Source organism: Rhinoderma darwinii, chromosome 2, assembly GCF_050947455.1.
Source record: "Rhinoderma darwinii isolate aRhiDar2 chromosome 2, aRhiDar2.hap1, whole genome shotgun sequence".
In the NCBI taxonomy this organism is placed as follows: domain Eukaryota; kingdom Metazoa; phylum Chordata; class Amphibia; order Anura; family Rhinodermatidae; genus Rhinoderma; species Rhinoderma darwinii.
The window spans coordinates 12653199-12671213 of record NC_134688.1 but is presented as its reverse complement, the minus strand read 5'-3'; the positions used below and the strand labels follow the sequence as shown (position 1 = coordinate 12671213).

The 18015-nt window shown below is 42.6% G+C and overlaps 1 protein-coding gene across 1 annotated transcript in view; it reads left to right on the top strand.

Annotated features, from left to right (window-relative positions):
- The first annotated feature begins 2345 nt into the window (after positions 1 to 2345).
- Positions 2346 to 18015, top strand: part of GDPD4 (glycerophosphodiester phosphodiesterase domain containing 4) — a 96528-nt gene continuing 80858 nt past the window's right edge. The window contains exon 1 of the mRNA XM_075851359.1: positions 2346 to 2495. The gene's annotated coding sequence lies outside the window, so the exon portion shown is untranslated. The remainder of the gene's footprint in view (positions 2496 to 18015) is intronic.

The following is an 18015-nucleotide window of genomic DNA, read 5'->3' as shown; positions in this document are numbered from 1 at the left end:
CCGAAAAATGGCTAAAAATAAGCCGTGTGAACATACCCTAACAAAGGCGACCAGGGCTGTCCAGTATTAACTGGTTGCAGACGTAAGACGTGTATTCTCGTCATGAGCGGCAGGATCGTGATGAGCATACTCGTGCCCGTGTACTTTGGAGTGGGAAATGGCTGTAATACACAGCCGCAGCCCTGCTCTAACGGTGGAGATCAGGGAAACCTCTGATCTCCGCTGTTATCTTGTTTGGCGCGATTAACGCTAATTGCGGCATTGAAAAGGGAAAGCGTGAAGGTAATGATCCCCTATGGGCAGACAAACTATCAGTACCCTGGCTAATGTATTATCATATACATTATAATTAAAAAATAAAAATCCCCCTCTGAGATAAAAAAAAAAGTAAAATGAATGAGAAAAGTATAAAAACACACAATTTTTTTTACAATAAATAAACTTTATTAAATATAAGTCCCAAAACATTAAGTAATATACACATATTTGCTTTTGTCACGACCATAACAAACTGCACAATAAATATATAGCATCGTTTATGATGATCGGTGTATGCTCTGAAAAAAAAAAAAGAATAAAAACTGCAGCGGAACTGCTTTTTTGCTGAATTTTTTGCCAAAATAAAAATCAATATTATTTCAACAAAAATATAAATCTATCAAAAAAAGTTTCATAAAGCTACGTCAAACAAAAAATAAAAATGTTATGAGCGCCAGGATGCAAAGAGGAAAAATCAAGAAATTGTTCCGCTCCTCAAGGCCAAAATTGGCCCGCCTCTTAATGGGTTAATGCCTTTTAGGACATATATGCCCACATGATCAGTTTGCTCCCGGCTGCACCACTATCGCCCCCCTGCTCAGATTTTCTCTGCCATACATGATTTTTTTGATTTTGGATGTTTTCAGACATTCATAACTATGTCGTACAGTTGCCAATAGCAACCAATCACGTTGCAGCTTTCATTTTAAAAAAGGCCTCTCAAAAAATGGAGCTGAAATCTGATTGGTTGCTATGGGTAACTGAACACTTTTCTCTTACTCTTGCTTGTGTCTAATGACAGCTGAGCTTGGATCCTGAACGTTTAACCCCGGAGACGCTGCAGTGGTTTACAGAGCCCCTAAATGGTTTACAAGGGGCTCTAAGCCTATTTGTGCCCCTGTGATACAATTAGAGTGCCGATGGGTTGCCATGGCAGCCAGGTTCAATGGCCTCTAAAGCTGTCATGTACTAAAGCCTATAAATTTAGTATCACTGTAATTGTATGAACCCGTAGAAAAAAATGATCATGTTTTTTACATGACATGGTGAACTCCGTAAAAACTAAACCAAAAACGCGATGGCGAAACGGCTGTTTTGTCTTTCCATCCCCCAAAAAATTAATAAAAGTGATGCAATACATTATAAAGGGTGCCAATAAAAAATACAACCCGTACGGCTATGTAGACGGAAAAATAGAAAAGTTACAGCTCTTCGCATGCGATGATGGAAAAAAAATAAACAAAATAGTTTGGTCCTTAAAGGGGTTGTTCCACGAAAATCATTTATAACATATCCACAGGATAGATTTCTCTATGATTTCTCAGGGTCTGACTGCTGAGACCCCCACCGATCACAAGAACGAGGATCCCGTGTCCACCATTTGAATGGAGCGTTGGACACGCATGCGCACTACTCAATTTCATTATGGGACTGATGAAAATACTGAGTACAGCCCTGGATAGGTGATCAATTATTTTTGTGGGACAACCCCTTCAATGGCCAAAATAGTCCGGTCACAAAAGGGCTAAAGCGAAAGCTCTAAGCCGTTCAATAAATACGGCGCTTTTTAAAGGGATTGTCCATTTTTTTCTTATAAATAAACCTAATTTAAATCGTGTAGTGACTTGGTGTAACGGGGTGTATAGACCTTGCGAGATTTTTTCAACTAGCTTTATTTCTAAAAAAAAAAAAAAAAGATGGACAGCCCCTTTAAGTCTTGGATCTTTGCCAAGACTGGAATAATTGCCCTTTGGGGAAAAATGATTGCGATCGTATATTTGACATTACCGGGTGAAATGGTTCCAATTCTCGCCGATCATCGCACATGTTTACATTAACAGTAGAAATCATTACGTAGAGATGACTCTCACACAAGATGTTCTGCAGCAGCATTGACCTGACTGTCCATCTTTCCTAACATCAGCCTTGATAAAAATACCCCCTTTCTGAGAATAACCGTCTGCACCCGTCTGGTTATAATTAGGTTGGTAGACACTTGGAGCCTGTGGATTTGCCAGGCTGAGGGCACTATGCCCAGGAAAAGCGAGGCTTCCTCCTGTGAGCAGCAGCAGCAGCAGCACCTCTAGCACCTCCCTCTATGGGATGGACAAGCAGCCAGTGTTGTTGTATATTACGCTCCAGTATTACAGTACAGGCAGCAGTCAGTCTCAGGGCTCCAGCAGACAAAGGTCAGAGGATTGCCGTTGCACAGAACGATTGCCAGCTCAAGGGCACAGGTCAGGAGCATGCATATTATTGTCACACCAGTGGAGGGAGGGGATGTTACGATTAGGGGGGGCAGGGGGACCATGCTACAGCTTTTCTATACAATGAATGCCTATTATACCACCTTTTGTTCTGCGCTACCTAGAAGCTGCTTTTTTTTTTGCGGCTCGCTCCTGTGTACCTGTCACGTTTAACCCCTTACTGGACCATTCATCATCTTCCCATGGACTGCACTTTACAACGAGCAATCAATGGGGTAAAGCAATTTTTTTTTAAAATAAATAAATATATATATATATATATATATATATATATATATATATATATATATATATAAACAGTGCCCCGCATGGCAAGGTCTTGTAAGTACAATAGGAGAGTGTATTGCATGTGGGGTTTACCCATTAGATCAGCAACTGTAGGGTTAAATATAGTGAATGGGTCTTCACGACTGGTCAATCAGCAGATTGTCATGGGCTCTGTAACCTGTGGCTGGACGGGAACTACAAGTCACAGCAAGTCATACCAGGCTAGTGGTGCAGAGGTGTATATGGTCTATCACTACTGGGGGAGATGGGGTTGGAATATGTCATTCTGCGGATCCAAGGTAGTTTTTAATTAAGGATTTTTCAATGATAATGGGGTTTGTTGGTTTGTGCTGGCAGGGGAAGCACGCATCTGCTCTATGGGATGTGTATGTAAAGTGGAATATACATATCCCATCCATAGAGCAGCCCGTATGGACGTGCAAATGTAAACTAACAACCCACGGCAAGGACAGCCCTATAAAATCATGGAGAATCCCTTTAAATACAAGGCACAATTTGCTTGCTATTTAACTTTTTAAATTTGAGTGTTTACCGGGGTTGTCTGGTTTAGTAGAGATCAGAGTTACATGGACAACCTGTTGATTTCAATAAGAAGGGTGTAATGCCTCATTTCTCCTGTGGTGGCGCTGCAGGAAAATTGAACAGTTACTGCCAAGTTCCCCTTCAGATTACAATGATCGTTGGGGACATCATGTGATCAGCCAATTGTTAGGGGACCTTTGTCACAAAAAGGGATTGTCCTAGGGGGACAACCCCTTTAAAGGGTATCTGTTACTAGACATCTGTTACTAGGGTAGTACATTTAACATGGGGGGGGGGGGTCTATATGAAGCCCTAGCAGAGTTGAGCTAACATGAACATTTGTACTAATTAATTTATTCATGGGGGGGGGGGGTACTTTTGCAAAAACTAGACGTCCTCCTGAAGTTCCAACGGGGGAGGGGAGAGTGTGAAAATTTTAGCAAACTCTCTATATAAACAACACCTGACCCCGTCGCTCAGTTTTCCCGGCAGAAGCAATAAGAGGGCTCCAGTGTCTTCACTTCTCTCCTGCTTTGTCTTAGGGCACCATATGAGCGGCTGATAGAGTATGTGGGGTTGAGACCCCCTGCATTGGGGTGGGCAGACATTTAGCCCCTATCTTCTCTACATTAGAATGTGCCATAGATGTATATCCTTGAACGTTATAACACTGATTATAGGTCAACCAGCCTCCCCCCCCCCCCACAAATCTGGAGGAAGATAGGAATTTTTTGCATAATGATTTTTATTAGCCTCTATTTTCCTGGCAGTGGTCCACAGAGGTCCATAGTGTGTGACTCAGGCGCCCTCTTATCGTATTAAAAAAGAGAAATATTATCTTTGTCGGCAGCGCGTCTCCTGATGCACTGCCGACATGATCATAATGTATGGGGACGAGCGATCGGAGTGACGACCGCTCGTCCCCCTCCTTACTTCCGTGTGACAGGAGCAAATGAGCGCCGATCAACGATGTCTCGTTGATCGGCGTTCGCTGCACCGGCCGATTGTCGGCCGGTGTAAAAAGACCTTAAGTGACTTCGATGCCCCTAGAATGTCTGTCACAGATGTCCCACAGAATGCCAGCCACAAATGTTTAACATAGTGCCTGTCACAGATGTCGCTTATAATGCCAGCCACTAATGCTCCCCAGAGTGTCCATCGAAGAGCCTCTCATAGTACCCACCGCAGATGTCCATCATAGTGCCAGCCACAGATATCCCTCATAGTGCCCATCCCAGATGTCCCTCGTAGTGCCAGCCACAGATGTCCCTCATAGTGCCAGCCACAGATGTTCCTCGTGGTGCCAGCCACAGATGTCCCTCGTAGTGCCAGCCACAGATCCCCCAAAGTGCCTACCACAGATCTCTCTAGAGTGCCCGCCGCAGATGACCCTTCTAGTGCCAGCCACAGGTGTCCCTCATAGTTCCTACCACAAATGCCTCCCATAGTGCTTGCCACAGATGCTCTCCACTGCCGTTGCGACAGATGCCCCCCAGAGTGCCAGCCGTAGATGACTCCCAGACTACCAACCACTAGTGCCAGCCACAGATATCCATAAGACCACTGGCCACTCAGATCCCCCATAGTACTAGTCACAGATGCCCCCAACAAACAATCCCTGACACAGAAGACCACTATAGTGCCTGCCACAGATGCCCCCATAATGACCCAGCCTTACCGACCTCTTGTGTTTGGCGTCCACGCCGCCGATGCAGAAACTTACGTCTGTGCTGACATCAGTCACATTGAAGGGAGCAGGTCAGGACCTGTAAGTCTTCGCTGCTTACCTGGATTTTTTTCAATTCCGCCAATCAATTTGGCTGAATTAAAGAAAATTTGTATAAGCAGTAACAGGATTGCGGGTATAGAAGAAATTCCCCACCAGTCGTCTTGAAGGGTAAGACGAGGAGTTAAGTGCCAGGATCTGTTCCTTTGTAAACCGCATAACGACAAGCACGGGGCTTTGCATGAATTTTCTTCGCATTTTGCATGAGCTTGTGATGCTGCAGACGTAAGACGCTCTTTATCTGCATCCCTATACCTGACGTGATAAAAGTTGTGGGTTCCTGTGGGGTGCAGCAGATTAGGACGTATTGTGTTAGGGGGGGGGGGACAATAAGGTTACATTTATGTGGACGAGGACAAGCGATGCAGAGAATTGAAGTCAGGTGGAGAATGTTGGGAAATGGCTGCCGTGATACAGTTTCCTTCCTTAGGTTACAATGTAACTAAATATGGATACAGCGTTCACTAACCATTTAATAAATGTCTTAAGATGGCACGAGACGTGAAGATTTACCCACTCAAAAGAACATCTGTGGACAGATATTTTCTCAAGGGTAATCGCTGTGATCCGACCTTTCTTTCAGATGACAAACAGGAACATGTAGATGTGGTTTACCATGGGACCAGATAGGGGAAATTTAGAGGGGCTGTCCACTTTTTGTTAGAATGGTCTTCCAATAACCTAATTACGGTGTTCTAATTTTTTGGACCCTAGCGATCATCTGGAATCTTCGGTTAAACCCATCAGTAAGTGTTTCATTCTCCTGCAGTGCCTCTACAGGTATAGTAAAGCATTACATGGTGCTCAATCGAATCAATAGGTTGTCCATCTTATGCGTGGGCGTGCCGGGTCCTCCATGGAGAGAAATGCTTTTTGTATCCACTCTCTGCTTTGGCTTATTGCTGGAGGTGCCAAATGAGAGACCTCCCTCTATTAACCCTAAAATGCCTTATTAAGGTATTTCAAAATGGGGTTTCCTTGAGTTGAGATGAGTGAGAGTATGATTTTGTATTTTAAGGATTCAGGAGTGTTGGGCCTTCCAAATTTCTTTTTGTATTTCCTCTCATCTCCAATACAACAAATGGTTGGATAAAGATCAGTGTTATTTTCAATCGATGTAAAAGATTCTAGAAAGCCTATTTTTTCAGGCCCCTTGTCACCCTCATCTATTAGTCAGAATGGCGAGTAGTAAAATCTCTCTCGCTCAGGAGAATCCAGCACATCCATGCATAACACAAACAGCCTATTGGTTTAATTGGGCACCATGTAATGCTTCATTTCCCCTTTAGAGGCACTGCAGGAGAATTGAACACTTACTAATGGGTTTCCTGATTACTAGGGTCTGATAATCTATGCATTCAATAAGAACTGTGTAATACTTCATGTGCCCTGTGGTGGCGCTGCAAGGAAACTGAACACCTGCTAATAGGTTCACGACAGATTACAGCTAATCGCTGGGGGTCCCAGCATCCGGACATACTGTAATCAGCTTATTGTTGATAGACCCTTCTACCAGTTTCCATCAGTCCCATAGGCTTTGAGTGGAGTGGCAGTGCTCATGCTCGACCAGCGATCATGCTTTCATCGACTATCCTGTGAAGAGGTGATAAATGTATTTTGTGGGAAAACCCCTTTAAGAACAAGTGGGAGGCTGACGTAGGACTTTTGAGCAAAGAGGTATAAAACTTTAAATAGCGACACAGAACTTGTCGACTCCGAAGTTTTTGCATTCTGTAGAGTGGAGTTAGGGCCGTATTTACAGTTGCTGACTTAGGCACCCAGACTTAAAGGGGTTGCGAATTTTAGAAAACCCATTTTCATACACCCTATGAGGGAATTCTGAGTTAACAGAAGGGGGGTCCCCTGTTCAGGATCCTCATCTCTTGGTCAGCGTGGAGAGTGGTCACAAAGAGTGTCTCTCTCTCTGGAGGACCTGTCCTGTCCTGTATTACACAGCCAACCTATTGATATGAATAGACACTGTGTAATATTTTATATCTCCTGTGATGGCGCTGCAGGGAAATTGAACAATTACTGCTAGGTATCCCCACAAATAACAACTGATCGCCGGGAGTCCCAGAAGATGGCCACTTTGTGATCAGCTTATTGTCAATGGAGCAAGTAGGAGTTGTCCAAAGTGGAGATCCCCTCTAAAAGATGAAATCTTATGGAAATTCCACATCGGTCAACAACTTTGAAGTAGCTATCATTTTGTTTCGACCAATTTTGACTAGGAAAACTCTAACACAAAATTAAGACGATCCTTATAGAAGATGTTTTCTACTGTTGGATACCCCATAAAAACTCTACATCTTTGCTCTGGAGGAGCCATTAAAGTTTTCCTAGGGGCACATATCTCTGTCTCGCAGTGCAATACAACATCGGATTGAATGGAGAGTGACTTCTTCACCGATACCCAGGATGTGAATACTTCGACTCATTCTTGGGACCATTGTAATCTGTGGGGAAACCTGGCATTGTGTTCAATTAGCCTACAGCGCCACCACAAGGGAAATGAAGTATTACACGGTCCATTCATATCAATGTGTCTATATAATGCAGAACAGGGCAGGTCCTCCAGAAAGAGAGTCGCTCTTTGTAACCGCTCTTCCCTTTGGCCGAGAGATGAGGATCCTGAACAGAGGACCCCGCTCTATTCACTCCGAATTCCCTAATAGGGTGTATGAATTATTTTTTTCTAAACGCCTTCAAAACCCTGACACTTATACAGACAGAAGATGCCATTAAGATCTCTTAGAGACCTGGATAGGAACTTCTATGGCGATCTGTAATGGCGGCCATTAGTAGTCACTTTCAGCAGTCTGACTCCAAGTGACGTCACTGCGGCAGGTATTATTCGGCCTCCATGTTCATGTGACGTCATCCTTATGGATGACACAGCATTAGATATAAGTTTTGAAGCAATACATATAATGATGGGATGACACGCGACCCAAAATATATTGCCTCTTTGGGATTAAGGGTCCCAGAAATTATACCCTGGTATTTGACGTTTCCTGAATGTCTCAGCTTTATAAAGGAGAATACCAGTCAAGTTCATCTGTTTATGTGCAATTGGCAAATTAAGCTTTGCTTTCTAATTATTGTCATAATCCGTGAAGTAATGAGCACGTTCTCCAAGTCTCCCGATGCTGTAAGATTTCCAGAGAAAGTCCCAAGGGTCTTATCTGTGCCCGATTACTGTGTCCAAGAAACAGATCTCCCTTCTGAGCCGCCTCTACCGTTGTCTCATATTCCACCAATCAGTGAAGCTTCCCTTATGTAATAATCATAATTAACCTATTAATTACTGGTTATTATAGGAAGTTCCTGCAGTCACTATGGGGCCTGTAAAATTGGCCCCATTCTTCTCCTCATGGGTAAGAACAACTTACCAAGGGCTACTCCTCTCCAGGCACAGCAAAATTAGCAGATGGATCCAAAGGTCATGGGGCCCAAGGGGTGTAGCTATGGGGGGGGGGGAATAGGTGCACCAGGACCCTAGTCCTTGAGAGGGCCCAAAAGCCCCTATGCAACATAAGAAGACACCAGGAGTGTATGAGGTACCAAACGGAGAGTAGTGAACGAGCCGAGTCAAACCAGGAGTGTACGAGGTACCAAACGCAGAGCAGGAGAGTAGTCAGTAAGCCAGGGTCTATATGGAGCAGAGGACAAAAGTACAAGCAGCAACAGCAGAGCCAGGAAATGGACAGAATCACAGGCAAAGGAGGAGCAGGAAGTGAAGGTATAAATAGAGGGCGGGAGCTAGCTCCGTCTGGTCAGGCTGTGATAGGCTCTCCCACTCCTCAGCCTCCCAGCCTGATTGGTAGAAGGAGGGGTCACTCGATCAGACTTAGGAGCAGGTGCAGACTGACTAACCACGGGCGTCGACACAGAAGCTGTGTCTGGCAGATCCTTTACAGTACCCCCCTTTTATGAGGGGCCACTGGACCCTTTCTAGGTGGACCTGGCTTATTGGGGAACCGAAGATGGAACCTCCTGAGCAATACTGCAGCGTGAACATCCCGGGCGGGTACCCAAGTCCTCTCCTCAGGCCGGTATCCTCTCCAATGGACCAGGTACTGGAGAGGGCCTTGGACCATCCTGCTGTCCACAATATTGGCCACCTCGAATTCTACCCCTTCAAGGGTGAGAACAGGGACCGGAGGATTCCTCAAGGGAGCCAAGGACGGGGAGCAGCGTTTCAGGAGGGAGGCATGAAACACGTTGTGTATTCGGAAAGACGGGGGTAACTCCAGTCGGAAGGAGACAGGGTTAAGGACTTCAATTACCTTGTACGGCCCTATATACCGGGGAGCAAACTTTTTAGACGGGACTTTAAGGCGCAAATTTTTTGAAGACAGCCACACCAGATCCCCGACCACAAACAAGGGGTTAGCAGAACGTCTTCTATCTGCCTGAGTCTTTTGTATGCTCTGGGACGCCTCTAGGTTCTTCTGAACCTGGGCCCAGACTGTGCACAGTTCCCGATGAACGACATCTACCTCAGGATTGTTGGAACCACCAGGTGAAACGGAGGAGAACCGTGGATTAAACCCAAAATTACAGAAAAAGGGGGAGACCCCTGACGAGTTACTGACCCGGTTATTAAGGGAAAATTCAGCGAGGGAAATGAAGGAGACCCAATCATATTGACAGTCAGAGATAAAACACCTTAAATATTGTTCTAGAGACGGATTAGTCCTCACGGTTTGGCCATTAGTTTCAGGATGGAAGGCCAAGGAGAAGGACAGATCAATCTCCAACTTTTTACAGAAGGCTCTCCAAAACAATGAAACAAATTGTACCTCTCTGTCAGAAACAATATTGACAGGAACCCCGTGGAGAACTACCCTGGTCCCTGACACAACTATGGACCCCCTTGAGACCCTGGCTCAGCAAATGCAGGGCCTCTCCCTACAGGTCCAAGCCCTGGCTCAGAGGGGCGACCAGCATGATGCTAACCTGGTAGTGCCCCCCACCTCACCTCTTGAACCCCACCTCATGTTGCCTCACCTTTTTCTCCTTGCGGGAGAGTTGTAAGCTCTATTTTCGTCTAAAGCCCCACTCCTCAGGTTCTGAGAGCCAGCGAGTGGGTATAATTATGTCCCGGCTCCAGGACGGGCCCCAAGAATGGGCCTTCTCCTTGGCTCCCAACGCCCCTGAACTTTCCTCTGTTGACCTTTTTTTTTCTGCTCTCGGGCTCATATATGTAATGCCGGGGTAGGGAGACAGACAGGTGAGCCCTAATCTACCCGCCACTCAGTCCCTACCTACTTGCAACGGCCCGTCCTAGGCGACGGCGTACAACTGGGCGACGGTCCCTGCGCTCACTATGTGCACGACAGACAAACAGACTGTAAAGGATCTGCCAGGCACAGCTTCGGGGTTAACTCCCATATGTAATCAGTCTGCACCTGAATCTACGTCTCTGAGACTGACTCCATCTTCCACCACTCAGGATGGCAGGCTTAGGAGTGGGAGAGCCTATCGCAGTCTGGCCAGACGGAGCTAGCTCCCGCCCTCTGTCTATTTATACCTGCCTTTCCTGTTCCTCCTTTGCTTGTGATTCTTCTTGTGTGGTTTCCTGGCCCAGCTACAGCTCCTAACTATTTGATCCTGCTCCATACTGACCCTGGCTTACTGACTACTCTCCTGCTCTGCGTTTGGTACCTCGTGCACTCCTGGTTTGACTTGGCTCGTTCACCACTCTGGTTGCTCACGGTGTTGCCGTGGGCAACTGCCCCTTTCCCTTTGCTTTGTATTCCCTTGTATGTTTGTCTCGTGCACTTACTGAGCATAGGGACCGCCGCCCAGTTGTACCTCGTCGCCTAGGGCGGGTCGTTGCAAGTAGGCAGGGACAGAGTGGCGGGTAGATTAGGGCTCACTTGTCCGTTTCCCTACCCCCCGTCGTTACACAGACAAGGTACACAGAAGCTAGGGGAAAGGGGCAGTTGCCCACGGCAACACCGTGAGCAACAAGAGTAGTGAACGAGCCGAGTCAAACCAGGAGTGTACGAGGTACCAAACGCAGAGCAGGAGAGTAGTCAGTAAGCCAGGGTCTATATGGAGCAGAGGACAAAAGTACAAGCAGCAGCAGCAGAGCAAGGAAACAGACAGAATCACAGGCAAAGGAGGAGCAGGAAGTGAATGTATAAATAGACAGAGGGTGGGAGCTAGCTCCGTCTGGCCAGGCTGTGATAGGCTCTCCCACTCCTCAGCCTCCCAGCCTGATTGGTAGAAGGAGGGGTCACTCGATCAGACTTAGGAGCAGGTGCAGACTGACTAACCACGGGCGTCGACACAGAAGCTGTGTCTGGCAGATCCTTTACAGCTTGGCTAGACGAAATGGCTTACAAATAAAATCGTAATTTTTTTCAAGGTTTAAAGAGGCTCTGTCACCAGATTTTGCAGCCCCTATCTGCTATTGCAGCAGATCGGCGCTGCAATGTAGATTACAGTAACGTTTTTATTTTTAAAAAACGAGCATTTTTGGCCAAGTTATGACCATTTTCGTATTTATGCAAATGAGGCTTGCAAAAGTACAACTGGGCGTGTTGAAAAGTAAAAGTACAACTGGGCGTGTATTATGTGCGTACATCGGGGTGTGTTTACTACTTTTACTAGCTGGGCGTTGTGTATAGAAGTGTCATCCACTTCTCTTCACAACGCCCAGCTTCTGGCAGTGCAGCACTGTGACGTCACTCACAGGTCCTGCATCGCGTCGGCACCAGAGGCTACACTTGATTCTGCAGCAGCATCAGCATTTGCAGGTAAGTAGCTACATCGACTTACCTGCAAACGCCGATGCTGCTGCAGAATCATCTGTAGCCTCTGGTGCCGACGCGATGCAGGACCTGTGAGTGACGTCACAGTGCTGCACTGCCAGAAGCTGGGCGTTGTGAAGAGAAGTGGATGACACTTCTATACACAACGCCCAGCTAGTAAAAGTAGTAAACACGCCCCGATGTACGCACATAATACACGCCCAGTTGTACTTTTACTTTTCAACACGCCCAGTTGTACTTTTGCAAGCCTCATTTGCATAAATACGAAAATGGTCATAACTTGGCCAAAAATGCTCGTTTTTAAAAAATAAAAACGTTACTGTAATCTACATTGCAGCGCCGATCTGCTGCAATAGCAGATAGGGGCTGCAAAATCTGGTGACAGAGCCTCTTTAAGGGTTGACGGCTTTACAAATGTGTGGGAAACATGAATTTAGCCAACTCCCTTATATATACTCATCAGAAGCCCCTTGGTTAGCACGCCGACAGCACACCGCTGACATCCAGGAATGAGCCGGAGATGGAGGGTCATGTAACACAACCGGTTCATCATTGAAACATACCGCACATGCGCTAGTTTAATGGATGTCAATTCCTTGATTGCTCCTATTATTGAGCAGACAAAGAACGGACTGTGTCTCTCTCCTCTCTGTCTAATAGAGACTGTCTAATGTAAATAGAGAGAGAGAAATGCTGTATATGGGACAGTCTCTCTACTCTCTGACTCTCTATATTAGACAGAGGGACCCTCTCATATACTGGGAGGAGAGCAACTCTCTCATATACGCGTGACAAAGTATTAAATTCAAAAGCACGAAGGTCCAATCAGAATTTGATGCGCCCCTCGTAAGAACCCTGATTCTGGACTCCAATGATAAAAGCAAAAACAAAAGTTTGAGACGGCACTCCAAGATGTAAATATGAAAAAGGAGGGCTGAAGTATCGCTGCATGGGTGAACAATATACCTTTTACATGCGGTCTGAAACGTTAGATTTGCTGTCTCACATACAATGTCTCCCTCCCTCCTGTCTTTACATCAGACAGCCTTTGTACCTCGGTGTTCTTGGGTGTGGGGTATTACTCCATGTCCTTCATACCTATATGCAGTCCCATGGGCCCCAGGGCAAATTTGCACATGACCCCCCCCCCCCCAGTTGCACGGGCCCCAGTGGTGTTGCGAGTCTCAAAGACAACATAGCTACAAGAAAATATTCTGATAGTATTAAATAAGGAACAGACAATACTGCCACACCACAACCAAATAAACGAAATAATACCACCATACAGTTACTAAATGATACCGCCACACCATGACTACATATTATACCTATATAATAAAACCTATAGTATTATAGTAGTTATATTCTTGTATATAGGAGGCAGTATTATAGTAGTTATATTCTTGTATATAGGGGGCAGTATTATAGTAGTTATATTCTTGTATATAGGAGGCAGTATTATAGTAGTTATATTCTTGTATATAGGGGGCAGTATTATAGTAGTTATATTCTTGTATATAGGAGCAGTATTATCGTTGTTATATTCTTGTATATAGGGGCAGTATTATAGTAGTTATATTCTTGTATATAGGGGGAGTATTATAGTAGTTATATTCTTGTATATAGGAACAGTATTATAGTAGTTATATTCTTGTATATAGGAGCAGTATTATAGTAGTTATATTCTTGTATATAGGGGGCAGTATTATAGTAGCTATATTCTTGTATATAGGAGCAGTATTATAGCAGTAATATTCTTGTATATAGGAGCAGTATTATAGTAGTTATATTCTTGTACATAGGGGCAGTATTATAGTGGTTATATTCTTGTATATGGGAGCAGTATTATGGTAGTTATATTCTTGTATATAGAGGGCAGTATTATAGTCGTTATATTCTTGTATATAGGGGGCAGTATTATAGTAGTTATATTCTTGTATATAGGAGTAGTATTATAGTAGTTATATTCTTGTATATAGGGGCAGTATTATAGTAGTTATATTCTTGTATATAGGGGCAGTATTATAGTAGTTATATTCTTGTATATAGGGGGCAGTATTATAGTAGTTATATTCTTGTATATAGGGGCAGTATTATAGTAGTTATATTCTTGTATATAGGGGCAGTATTATAGTAGTTATATTCCTGTATATAGAAGGCAGTATTATAGTAGTTATATTCTTGTATATAGGGGCAGTATTATAGTAGTTATAGTCTTGTATATAGGAGGCAGTATATAGTAGTTATATTCTTGTATATAGGGGCAGTATTCTAGTAGTTATATTCTTGTATATAGGAGGCTGTATTATAGTAGTTATATTCTTGTATATAGGAGCAGTATTATAGTAGTTATATTCTTGCATATAGGGGCAGTATTATAGTAGTTATATTCTTGTATATAGGAGCAGTATTATAGTAGTTATATTCTTGTATATAGGGGCAGTATTATAGTAGTTATATTCTTGTATATAGGAGGCTGTATTATAGTAGTTATATTCTTGTATATAGGAGCAGTATTATAGTAGTTATATTCTTGCATATAGGGGCAGTATTATAGTAGTTATATTCTTGTATATAGGAGCAGTATTATAGTAGTTATATTCTTGTATATAGGGGCAGTATTATAGTAGTTATATTCTTGTATATAGGAGCAGTATTATAGTAGTTATAGTATTGTATATAGGGGCAGTTTTATAGTAGATATATTCTTGTATATATGGTCAGTATTATAGTAGTTATATTCTTGTATATAGGGGGCAGTATTATAGTAGTTATATTCTTGTACATTGGGGGCAGTATTATAGTAGTTATATTCTTGTATATAGGGGCAGTATTATAGTAGTTCTATTCTTGTATATAGGGAGCAGTATTATAGTAGTTATATTCTTGTATATAGGGGGCAGTATTATAGTAGTTATATTCTTGTACATTGGGGGCAGTATTATAGTAGTTATATTCTTGTATATAGGGGCAGTATTATAGTAGTTATATTCTTGTATATAGGAGGCAGTATTATAGTAGTTATATTCTTGTATATAGGGGCAGTATTATAGTAGTTATAGTCTTGTATATAGGGGCAGTATTATAGTAGTTATATTCTTGTATATAGGGGGCAGTATTATAGTAGTTATATTCTTGTACATTGGGGGCAGTATTATAGTAGTTATATTCTTGTATATAGGGGCAGTATTATAGTAGTTATATTCTTGTATATAGGGAGCAGTATTATAGTAGTTATATTCTTGTATATAGGGGGCAGTATTATAGTAGTTATATTCTTGTATATAGGGGCAGTATTATAGTAGTTATATTCTTGTACATAGAGGGCAGTATTATAGTAGTTATATTCTTGTACATAGAGGGCAGTATTATAGTAGTTATATTCTTGTATATAGGGGCAGTATTATAGTAGTTATATTCTTGTATATAGGGGCAGTATTATAGTAGTTATATTCTTGTATATAGGAGGCAGTATTATAGTAGTTATATTCTTGTATATAGGGGGCAGTATTGTAGTAGTTATATTCTTGTATATAGGGGCAGTATTATAGTAGTTATATTCTTGTATATAGGAGGCAGTATTATAGTAGTTATATTCTTGTATATAGGGGGCAGTATTGTAGTAGTTATATTCTTGTATATAGGGGGCAGTATTGTAGTAGTTATATTCTTGTATATAGGGGCAGTATTATAGTAGTTATATTCTTGTATATAGGGGCAGTATTATAGTAGTTATATTCTTGTATATAGGGGCAGTATTATAGTAGTTATATTCTTGTATATAGGAGGCAGTATTATAGTAGTTATATTCTTGTATATAGGGGGCAGTATTGTAGTAGTTATATTCTTGTATATAGGGGCAGTATTATAGTAGTTATATTCTTGTATATAGGGGCAGTATTATAGTAGTTATATTCTTGTATATAGCGGCAGTATTATAGTAGTTATATTCTTGTATATAGGAGGCAGTATTATAGTAGTTATATTCTTGTATATAGGGGCAGTATTATAGTAGTTATATTCTTGTATATAGGGGCAGTATTATAGTAGTTATATTCTTGTATATAGGGGCAGTATTATAGTAGTTATATTCTTGTATATAGGGGGCAGTATTGTAGTAGTTATATTCTTGTATATAGGAGGCAGTATTATAGTAGTTATATTCTTGTATATAGGGGGCAGTATTGTAGTAGTTATATTCTTGTATATAGGGGCAGTATTATAGTAGTTATATTCTTGTATATAGGGGCAGTATTATAGTAGTTATATTCTTGTATATAGGGGGCAGTATTATAGTAGTTATATTATTGTATATAGGGGGCAGTATTATAGTAGTTATATTCTTGTATATAGGAGCAGTATTATAGTAGTTATATTCTTGTATATAGGGGCAGTATTATAGTAGTTATATTCTTGTATATAGAGGGCAGTATTATAGTAGTTATATTCTTGTATATAGGGGGCAGTATTATAGTAGTTATATTCTTGTATATAGGAGCAGTATTATAGTAGTTATATTCTTGTATATAGGGGGCAGTATTATAGTAGTTATATTCTTGTATATAGGGGGCAGTATTATAGTAGTTATTTTCTTCATATGGGCGTATTATGGCTCTGTGTAATCTGAGTATACCTGGACTCTAGAAATGCAGTTGCATAGAAAAATCTGCACTTCTTTTAGCTTGCATCCTACTTGGAGAATGACAGAACAGAGATGTGGGCCCCATCCCCTGCTCTGGTATGCTGGTAATTTATATACTTTTTTATATTTAGGTGCTTTTTTCTTGTTATTCTATAAATAGACTCCTTTTCTTCCCTGGGTTTATAGACTCTACGCTGCTGGGTGTTTTGTAAAAGCTTGCACACAAGTGGTATTTTATTATAGCGGCAGTATTACATGTGTAAATGAGGATTAAAGATTTAATATAAAGTATCTGAAGTTGGAAATCTGTGTGGGTTTTCTGTGAAGGCCAGGTTGGCTCCCAAGGGCAATACTAGTGGCCCATTTAGGCCCTGTTCACTCAAAGTTTTTTGACGCGGAAAGCGTTTTGGAAAAACACGCCAAAAAACGTCCGAAAATGCCTCCCATTGATTTCAATGGGAGGCGGAGGAGTTTTTTTTCCCGCGAGCGATAAAAAATGTTTGCGCTAAAGTGAAGCGACATGCCCTATCAATGGGAGGCAGAGAAAGCGTATTTTGCGGCAAACGGCATGCAGACAGATCAAAATCTGCCTCAAAATTCCAAACAGAATTTTGAGGCTGAATTTTCCATGTGAACATAACCTTAAAGGGACAGTAAACCTGCAGTCTGTCTTCTATCTAGTTGATGTGCAGTTTAATCTCTGCTATATATTGTTCTCTGTTACCAGCCATTTCAACCTGGGGACACAATGACTGTGGTTTTCTTCAATTAGATGACTGACAAGGAGAGCAGAAAACGTCCTGTCCCTACGATACATACTTTTTTTCGTATCTTTAGTGCTGAGAACCAGGGCCTGAATATAGGGCACACAGGGGCACATGCCACCTTGAGGATCTCAGGATGCCTCCACCACCTATTGCCCACAATGGCAGATCATCATATGGGCGGATCCGGCGGCCGTCGGGGCTCAAGGCTCCCAGGCGGCCCGAAGCGTGAAGAATTGTAAAAATCACTGAGACAATTATGCAGCGCGCTAGATAGAGGAGGAGGGACCCGCATCTGTCTGACATTTATGACATATTCTGTGGATATGTCATAAATGTCCCTCATGGGGAAAACCCCTTTAAAGTGTAAATAAACTTCTAAAAAGATTCTGACATGTCATAGTGAAATGTCAGAAGTTTTGATCGGGCACTGAGACCCCCACCGATCGCTAAAACAAAGTGGCAGAAACGCTCAGGTGACCGCTGTGCCGCTTTTGTTTCTGATCTGCTTATCTCGGGAAGCCGAGCAAGCGGTATACGGATGTACACCACTCCGAGGAGTGCCGCTTCATTTTATCGATTGGTGAGGGTCCCAGCGCTTAGACCCCCACCGATTAAAAGTACTGACCTATCACTATGACCTGTCAAAAGTTTAGTTACACTTTAAAGAGAGGTGTTACAAGTTTTATTATTATTATTA